The sequence below is a fragment of the Cryptotermes secundus genome, unplaced genomic scaffold, assembly GCF_002891405.2.
Source record: "Cryptotermes secundus unplaced genomic scaffold, Csec_1.0 scaffold142, whole genome shotgun sequence".
NCBI lineage: Eukaryota > Metazoa > Arthropoda > Insecta > Blattodea > Kalotermitidae > Cryptotermes > Cryptotermes secundus.
The window spans coordinates 2,040,690-2,051,105 of record NW_019743148.1 but is presented as its reverse complement, the minus strand read 5'-3'; the positions used below and the strand labels follow the sequence as shown (position 1 = coordinate 2,051,105).

At 38.8% G+C, this 10,416-nt stretch overlaps 1 long non-coding RNA gene across 1 annotated transcript; it reads left to right on the top strand.

The window, feature by feature from the left end:
* Positions 1 to 219: 219 nt before the first annotated feature.
* On the top strand, positions 220 to 9,504 carry LOC111873752. The gene is made up of 6 exons (XR_002844427.2): positions 220 to 300; positions 1,217 to 1,729; positions 2,533 to 2,613; positions 3,424 to 3,563; positions 4,701 to 4,766; positions 5,642 to 9,504. It is a non-coding gene; the product is annotated as an uncharacterized LOC111873752 (long non-coding RNA).
* Positions 9,505 to 10,416: the final 912 nt, after the last annotated feature.

Sequence of the window (10,416 nt, the reverse complement as noted above, 5' to 3'; positions counted from 1 at the left end):
ATTTTCACTTCATATAAATTTCTAACTTAATTTCAGAAACAGTAACATGGCGATTTAACTTAAACAGTAAACGCCAGCTCTTATTCACCACATCAAAACAAATTCCATACTTCCGAACAAACAAGCGCGAAACTGTCCTACTTAACTTTGCGATAACTACATACGATTACCCGTTCCCGAGAGATCGATTACTATCTATCCATCGATCATCACCCTTATCGATGTCCAAAATGGCCGTTCGTTCTGTAAAAATTGGGGATGACACTCAAGTTTTCGTCAATGAGTTGTGAAACACGTGAGGTAACGAGTACTTTTTGTCATAAATTTAAAATATACTGAAATCAGAACAAAAAATTATTATACTGCTACAAGAAGAGATAAACGCTGCTTTTTATCCCTGAGCGAGAACAGGAGCAGCCCAATGGATAGGTGGTAGGAGGTGATGAAATTGTCCCTAGCTACAGAATTCTGTGCCATGTTTAGTTCCTGCAGTGTCTGCATATGTTCCAGTTATTAAATGTTGCACAGAACTTTGTAGTAAAGTTCATATGATGTTTCCATCCTGGTTACTGTACAACACCATTGTACCCTAGAGAAACTATATTGTAATTTAACCTGAGGGCTATTAAATTGTTTCTCTCAGTTTGTTGTGGTGGGCCTCAAACCAGTAAATCATATTTCACATTTAAGTAATATTGTCATCCTTTCTTACTGTGCTACAAAGTGAAAGGTCATGAGTTCGATTCCCAGTTAGGTAATTGGATTTTTAGATTGACCGAATCCTTCCAGTCACACTATGACCCTGGGGTCAGCTCATCCTCTAACAGGAATGAGTACCACGAATATTCTTGGGGGTTAAAGGGCAGCCAGCGTGTAAGGCTGACATCCTCACTGCCATCTGTGAGCTTATTCTCGAGAAAGTATGGGAGTCTTGATGTCTCGCACACCTATGGTCCTCCACCGCCTGTTACAGGGATAGCTTTACTTTTTTTCTATACTATCATCTTTTCTTGTATTTGTGTTATTGAGGCCTGTTATGGCCTCCTGCCAAATGAGCACCAGGGTCTGTTTCCCAAGTGTGGGAGTGGCATGGAGCTGGCCACTCACCTCCATCTGGAGCAGAACTAATTAAGCATAGAGACAGCTTTGTATTTATGGATACTACAAAACAGAATGCTGTATAGCTACATAATTTAACTGTTTGTGATGTTTGTAGGTGGCAGAGTCAGTGTTGGAGAGAAACTCAGATGGAAACGGAAGGTGGTTCCATTGTGCTGAATGCTACAGCAGAATTCTGCTGCGCACTGCGTGACATTCCTACTTAAGGTCTGGCTGGCAACAGGGATGAAGACGCTCAGGAATTACTTGTGATCCACAGATAAATGAATACTTGGCAAAGGCAGTTTGATTTAGCATGTGTCAACACTGGATACAGTCCATTGCCCATCTACAGTTACTTACTGCAGCTGCAACAGAATTAGAATATATTTTAATTACAGTTGAATTCCATGATAATGGATATATAAATTACTGAACTGGAAACATCCAACAGAAATCCTAGAAATGAAAGCACTCGTTATACAATAAGAATGTGATAGTTGAGATGGTAGAACCTTTGTCTTCTTCTTGACAAGTGGGTCCTTCTGAAATAAAATGACGTATAATGTGATAAAGTCCATAAGCATTTTGAAGGAATGTCAGTTGACTTACAAGCTGTTACTTCCCAGAAGTTAGTGCCTTTCTTAATCTCCTCTAATTTTAAATCCGGCCTTTTTTTATCTTTTATTTCTTTTTCCTCCCTGTGCCATGTGCATGATACAAGGGTAGAAAAGATACTGCTAGGAATTATATGTGACATTGAAATAGCCCAGAACATGACAAAATGGAAAACCAATAGTTCTTGTAATTTTATTACTTTCAAAGTGAATTGAATGTTAATTGTCACAATATTCTCACTGCAAACTCAGAATTAGTTTGGCAGGTGTACATTGCTTGGCAGAATGAGAGTATGTTTCTAATAGAACTGTAACTCTGAAAGATACAGTGATATTAAAAAGACACATTTTGGCAAAGACGTTTCAAGATGATCAATATAGTCACAAGAATTGTTTTCTGGGGTATCATCCGAATTTCTGGGGGAACATGTCACCTGAATCTTCCGGGTCAAAGAATAAACGAAACAAGAAGCCAGCATGAAGCAGGTAGGAAGGTTGGCTTTGTTACCTGCCAGCGCTGGTTTCTTGCTTGGTTTATTCTTCAACCCTGAAGATGGAGGCGACATGTGTCTCCAAAATGTCTGTTGACTTTCGACAGACTACACAGCATTATGTCCCAGATGGCAGAACTCTTCAAAACCACTGCTGACAGCAGCTCAAATCCTACACAGTGTAGTCAGTACTTTACAGTGCAGTAATTTTTTATACAGTGGTTGGTGGGTAAGCAGTTCAGATGTCAGTCTATCTCAAGGTAATGAATTGGTAATTTGACTGCGCATTTGCGTTGTGCTAATCTCATACAAAATTTACATTACAGGACTTGAGAGGTAAATGATTGAACGGAAGAAACGTCAGGAAGAAGAAGGTAAACGTGGAGCTTGGAATGAAGTTGAGATTGGTGAGTCACTAGAAGATTCTTTATGTACAACAAAGGCCTATTCAAATTAAGAGATCTTGACACTTTATTATTGGTTTTAATTGTCTGTTTATATTTTAAGTATTTCATAAGTGGTGTACCATATTTAATCGTATACTGCAGTTTTGTTAGGGGTTTTAGTAGAAACACATTAATCATTACTGTTTAATATTAGGAGCTGTAGGATAGTTGGTTGAGACACTATGCTACAAGGTGGAAGGTTGTGGGTTGAAGTCCCCGACGAGGTCATTAATTTTTTTCATTTGCCCTAATCCTTCCAGCTGCACTATATCCCTGGGGTCAGCTCAGCCTCTTAACAGAAATGAGTACCAGGAATTTTCATGGGGGTAAAGTGCGGCTAGTGCGTAAGGCTGACAACCTCACCGCTATCTATGAGTCAATTGTCTAGAAAACGTGGGAGCCTTAATGTCTCACAATGCTATGGGCCTCCACGGTCTGCTACAGGGATAACTTGGCAGACTAACTCACCTAAGTTGTCCTGTAGCTGTCAAGTCTTCTCTGCAGCAGGCTTTAGGGAAGAGAGTTGTCATGGGCACAAGGATTGGCCACTTACTTTGATTATGAAGCAGAGTAGGAGATTTTGAAGGTTAAAGAATATCTGAGCTTTGAACACTTTTCATCTCCTCTATAACTGGATTGCAAGTCTTGTCTTCTCTCGGGATTGACCCACTTGACTATTAGAGAGGTGTACATGATGGTCAAGACAGGACTAAGTAAGCAAGGAAGACTAATTAAGGAATTTTATATATAGAATTCCTTTATCTTTTTCAGAGATGATGAAAATTTGTACGTAATGAGCGCTACAGTGGTCCAACCTCAGACTTCAAAGAAAAGGAGGGCTACAAACCAAATGTTAAACTCAAGTACACAGATTATGATGGACACGTACTTAACACAAAGGAGGCTTTCAGGTTAGCACAGATAATAGCATATCAGTTTTTTAAAATAGTTCGCATTGTGGTGGGTAGCCTGTCCAATGGTAGTACATTCTTTAGAGAAGAAAGGTTTCCACAGTAATTGCCATTTTAAGAAAAAAGTTCCGAGGAAGAAGCAGTTTTTCAGTGGAAACGGACAAGATTATGGGACTACCGTGTTTATCATTCGTGTGTGCCTTCCTCACTGTAATGTGTGAACCAACTGATGAATTTATGTGAAACTCTGTATTGTTATCGTGCCACTCACATGTTCTTTCAGTTGTGTACCAGCAGCCACATTAATATGATGACTGAGTTGGGAGCAACACTAGAACCACTTAAATTAGATCCTTATGAAAATGGTCCTGGGGTTAGCTGTTATACCCATTCAGAAGGTTGTGAGTTCGGTCCTCAGTCATATCCGTATACAGATTTGTCTGCTCACAGATGATGCCTTCACACCTACCAGAGTTCGAGCTTCAGGAATACAAAGGATCCCCCCCCCCTCCCCAGTGGGTTAGAGCCCATGTTAAATTGTAGTGTCCCTCTGCTGACCAGCACAATCATGATTACCCTATCATGAGGGAGTGAGATTATTGTCTTCCACCTCAGATGCTTTCAGTAGAACATTTTGACATATAGTTGTTGGTTTGACTTCCTTTTCTCCCATTCTGTATGTGACAGTTTGTAACAAGCCAACATATTGTGACATTTGAGTGTGTCAGTACTTTGTACTTGATATAGTTTGTTGTGTAGGCATAGAATATGGCAGAATGGTTCATTTTGCAGATAAGTTCCATGAATTAGGAAGAAACATGCCTCAAAATTATTACTGTCCCATTGTGCTTTTATTAAAATATTTAGCGTTAATCATTTCAATCCCGCCGACTTTAATGTGCTGTAGCATTCCCATTTCTGGTTATTAGCTGTATGAGTAAGTTGTGTTGGAAAACGGAATGTTACATATTCTTATTATTTCACAAAATAACAGATTGAACTGTAAATGGATCATACCCTTTTTTCTGGCTGAAACTTCAGGATGAAAGGATTTTACGTGTTACTTGGAAACATGGCCACATTCTGTAAGATCCTAAAATACAGTGACTTTAATGTTGTCTCTGTTTCTAATTTCAGATACCGGTCTCATAAACTTCCAAAAATAAAGTGTAGAAACGAATGAAGAAAACTGAACAGGAGGGAGTGAGTATCGGTCCAGATCTGGTCATGAGCTCTTACTTCTAATACAAGCCGGAAGGTCATGGGCTCAAGTCCCGATGAAGTAATTGGATTTTTTTTTCAATTGACCTAATCCTTCCAGCCGCATTATGGCCCTGGTGTCGACTTAGCCTCTAATAGAAATGAGTACCAGGAATATTCTTGGGGGCAAAGGGCGGCTGGCGCATAGGGCTGACAACCTTGCCGCCACCCGTGAGCCGATTGTCTAGAAAATGTGGGAACCTCAACATCTCACAACCCTATGGGCCTCCACAGCCTGTTGCGGGGATAGCTTTACTTTACTTTAGTATATTGTAGTACCCTATTATATTTAAGCATCCTGTTGCACCCTATACGATAAATGATATAAACTCCGTCCCAAGTGCAAACAATATATTATATGTCCATGATCTTGCTCTCCTTTGCACTACATGTTTCGGCCTCAGACGGCCATCATCAGGTGTATACACTCACGTTGCTGTTACACTGCACTTAGTTTAAAATTTAACATTTAAAAACACATTGTTCCTTTTGTTGTTATTAGCAACATCTACTTTGTTGATATCTGTCTGGTTTATAGATTATTTGCACACGTTAATTTTGATTTTCCTGTAGGAGCACTATAAAATCTTAATTCTAATTTTAAAATCCTTTAAAATTTTTCTCTAAATTTTAAAATTTAAAATTGTTAGGGTTACTTGCCCTATGTCTAAAGTGCTGCAGTGGCTAGTTCTTGTTTCGAGCACTGTACAGGTGTTATTCTGTGTAGTCTTCCTGTGTGCGTGCTGCTGCACACATAGTAAAGAATAGCAGCGGCATGGAACATGAGCATTACTACATTTTCTTTCTTTCTTTTTCAGGGCAACCATATCAAAAACAAAACTGCAAATTCTTCATGAAATACGCTGGCACCAACTCTAAACTTTGGCGCGGACTTACGTTTTTATTGTTTCTTACTGTCTGGAATAACATCTCTATTTTAAATAAGACACAGCTTGCAGCTGCTGACAGTGCCTGTGTGTACTGGAAGGAACGCTACAGAGTTCATGTCACATTCAAATGAGTACAGTGGTTCTCCTGCTTCCTTAGGTAACCTGTTGGCACCTGTAAGCTGAAAAGTACAATTTCTAGTGATCTGTTGCTTGCTTATAGGACATGAGCCAGATGAACAGCCTCTATGCTAAATCAGACATGAAGTAATTATGTTTGGCCTTTCTTGATTGCAGTAGCAATATTGTATCCTTCCAAGGGAAGAAAGAAACCCTTGTTCAGTTGTAGGCCAGTATGAACAGCTGTAAAATTACACAAGCAACAGAATCAGAAGATGTACAGTCTACTGCACATCATTGTAAAGCCCCACTTACATATCACTGAAACATTTGTAATTGTTTACAAAAGTAACTTGGATCATCCTGGTCCGTCACACTAGTAACTGTATATAAGGTTTTTAACCACTGTCCAGTGTGATTGATAAAAGTTGTTTTTAATTTTTCATCCATTACATGTTCCAGTCGAAACGACCATCTTCAGAAGGGTATTATCAACACATGTGGAAACTGGAGTTACATGACCAGATGATGGATAGAGTCCAAAATAAACCTTATAGATCTGTACAGCTTACACCATTGTCAGAATCCTTTAAAGTCTATCTTAATATTAGTTAAAAAGATATTACATTTATATCTATGACATGTAATAGTAGTTTCCATATATGTTGATAATACCCTTCTGAGGATGGTCATTTTAACTGGAACATGTAGAGGATGAAAAATTGAAAACAGCTTTAATTATTTACAGTGGACAGTGGTTAAAAATCTTATACATGGTTATAAAAGTCCTGTGTTTAATCCACATGCAGATGATCAAGTGTCTTCTGTAGGTATATGAAAACTTGAAAGACACATAGACTCGGCCAATAATAATATCAGGTCATGAAACTGTGTAAGACTGATCTTAAGGCATCTTCTTGGAGGTGGTGATAATGATTTGAACCCAAAATGAGTATATACGTCAGTGCTGGACATTATCTGAAGTCTGAATTGTAATCCTGATGTGTTACTAATCTTCACTTAAGAAGGTACCCAGACAGACTACAGGTGTTCCCAAACTTACATTTTTCTTGATATCAGTAATGTATAACTGTAAGTTGACAACCTCAGTCACATATATTGCAGCCACTTAATTATTTAAGATAGTTTGAATATGTTTTAGTCTTTGTTAATAGAAATTAACTTGAAGTCACATAATTACAAAAGTTGTTACACTTGTGTATTTCTTCACGAAACAGGGATTATAATTTAAAACATGTACACCTACTCCATTAGGTGCATGTAGAATATGTTGTTCAGTTAATGTGGTTACTTGCAAGGTTGGAATTGTGTGTGGAGTTGAGTTCAGTTTGTAACATTCTCAGAGCAGGCTGCTTATGGTTATTGATGGTCATTACTATTTGTCCTTACCATAGGTCATTAATTATTCAGTAAATGGTTTTCAGAGAAAAGGTATGAGACACCTATCAAAAGAAACGAAGATTTTGTTTCTTTATTGGTCAGTGTCCTGTTGAGAAAGGTACAATAAAATAGTTTCACTTTAAATATATATCAGCTTTAGGAAAAATGATGTAGAAATGTTTTAATTTCATAATATATTTGAATGCACTAAAAGTTTCACTGTAAACTTGAGGTGGCAACGTGCATTTAGAGCCCAGGCAGGGCCACTGAAGCGTCAGGCCGATAGCTTTAAATGGTTGCAGTGGTAGACTTGCCATTTATTAATTTGTACAGATTTCCTAACAGACTCACATCTGTGATGAAGACTTGTTCAAACAACGCTCTGAGAATTGATTTCATTATGTAATGTAATTCATCTGAACTGATCACAGTTCAGTTTATTCAGTACAGCACAATTACTGTAGTGTTGTAGTGTGCCAATATTTCTTGTTCATAAGTGGAAGTACAGTCATCTACAAACACCAGTGTTACATGTGAGATATTCATGGCAGTGATCATGACGAAGTTGGGAGTGATGCTGTGTAGGTGAGTAGGCGTCTGACAACATTTTGGAGGAACGTAACACCACCTTCATAAGGGTAGACTTGTGCTACATACATTCTATCACATCCTGACTTTTCAGAAGTATTAATGAGGCTAAGTCTCCTGAAATGTAATGCTCTGTAATTTGTTTTTACCAACACTGCAGACAGATATACTTCCTCCATCTTCAGGATGAAAAATTGAAGCTGAAGGCAGTGTGTTCCTCTGAAATGTCATTAAACTTCTACCAACCTGCACAGTGTCATATCCCGTATCATCAGTCAAATGAAACTGCTGTTTGTGGATGACCTGACTTAATATTGTGACTGCAAACACAACATGATGCTTCAATGCATGTTATTCATGAATGGGAACAGGGCAAACATCTGTACGTACGTAATCTACATGTCTGATATCTGGAGTCATCCTAAAGCTGGAGGCACACATTCCACCAAAACATTAGTATCCACCTATCAGACTGCAGCATAGTGTGTTTCGCCAGAACGCTGGTGTCTGCCTGCCAGACTGCAACACAGTGTTATAGCACACAATGTCCCCACCAAGGAACTCGATGATTATACAGCTTTCCAGTTTTGTCAGGAAAGTTGCATCAAGGACTTGTAGCTGAGATGGGGAAACACGAATACATACAATATTTTTGTTGGAACATGCTGGAAAGCATCCACTTGGCAAAGCAAAAGTGGTGGATGGAAGATATCCAAACAAGATCTTGACAAAACTGGTTATAAGACTGTGGATCATGATGTGTCCACTGGTGGGCTTTGGTATTAGCAACATTCGTCCTGGAAGGGTATGCTGAAAAGTAATGCCTCCATAAGACAGTGAAATGTAGTTCTGTCAACAAGACAGAGTTCTGTCATGCCACACTTACAGAAGTACAGGTACTCCTTGGTATATGCAAGTTAAAAACATGTTTCACTTTAATGCAGTCAATTAATTTAGACTTGAAACACTTGCTTTAGTATGAACTGCTTGCTGGCCAATCAAGAGAATTTGGAAGAAGGGGGCATTAGGATGCTGTGCAGTTGTGGAGGAGGAATTGGAAGGGAGAAGAGAAAGGTTGGCCTACCTGGTGTCATTGCACCCCCTGTGACTTCTTTTGGGAACACAACTAGTGCATTAATTGACGAATACCTGTACATGAAATATGTCAGGTGTGTCTGGACGGCAGAAGTGGTTGTTTGAGAGGTAATTGTATAAAATAGGGAACAAAATTCAAGGAAAGTAGCCATTTCTATTTCAATGAAATTGCTGTTATGGAAAAGAAATCGGGAGTCATTACTTTCAGCATGCCCTTGTACCAGCTCTGTCACCAGGAGAAGACAGATACACTTCCCAATGAAATATCCCACATTGTGAAATTGGAAATTTCATAATCTCAATTGGAATCCACATTAAAATATTTGTTGCTTAACCTCCAGTGGTGTCCTGCATACAGAGCACACTTGCCATTGTATCACATTACTACCTGGAACACAGAATTTGTATGGCAGCCATGACTTCTGTCTCTAACAGTGATATTATATCAGAAGTGCCCATTTTTTATAACATTTAAAAAAAAATGCTATAAGCTATCTATTCATGTATGGCTAGTCACATTTTCAATTTCCTGTGGCATGTAACAAATACTGTGTACATCTGAAATAAAACTACCCTGCTTTACGTTTTAACTACAGTGTAAACCACGCGTTAAACATAAGACCTGAAGCTTTCATGGCAGCTACAGTGGATGAAATCTGCTTTGGCTTTGAGCTCCATCAGTTGGTTAAGTATCTCCAATGTCGCAGGGACCATCTCTGCCTATCATCAGACATGGCTGATAGCCCAAGAATATTTTATCAGCTTGTGTCACAACTTTTTTCCTTTAAAACAGGATTATGAGATCACATTGCTGTCTGTGTATGCTCCCTTCCCAGAACCTACTAATGCATGACTGATGTATCATTAAAATATTCCTACAGGTAAGTCAATTACAAATATGAGTAGAAAGGAAACATGACATAGGAACGAGTATTTCGCAATAATGCTGCTGCTGCTGCTAACAAGGATGAATGCAGTTCTCTATGGGTCATGAGTAAAGTTTCAAGACGCACCATTTTACCACCCACAGTATTCCAGCCCCATCAATTTACTTTTTTCTTTAATATTTCACCACGCTAAAGAAGCTATGGACGAAGGTGAGCAAATTTTCCGCAATCAGGAATTAAATTAAAAAAAACGGTACTTTACATTTTAATGGTTTTCGGTTAGCAGGAAAACCCAGTACTTTTGTTTTGATGGCCTTCGGTTATCAGGAAAACCCGGTACCTTGAACGACCTTCAGGAGCACAGTATTGATCGCAAATGAGGAATTAAATTTAAAAATCCCGGTACTTTTTCGTTTTAATGGTCTTCGGTTATTTGGAAAACGCGGTGATTATTCTGAAAACCCGGAGCAAGACAGTCTTTGAGCACATTTTGTGCATACAGCAAGAAATGTAAACAAAACCCGGTTACTTGGAAAACCCGGAAGGTTTTTCTGAAAACCTGATTGGTTTTTGTGAAAACCCGGAGGTTATTTGGAAAACCCGAAGCAGGGCAGT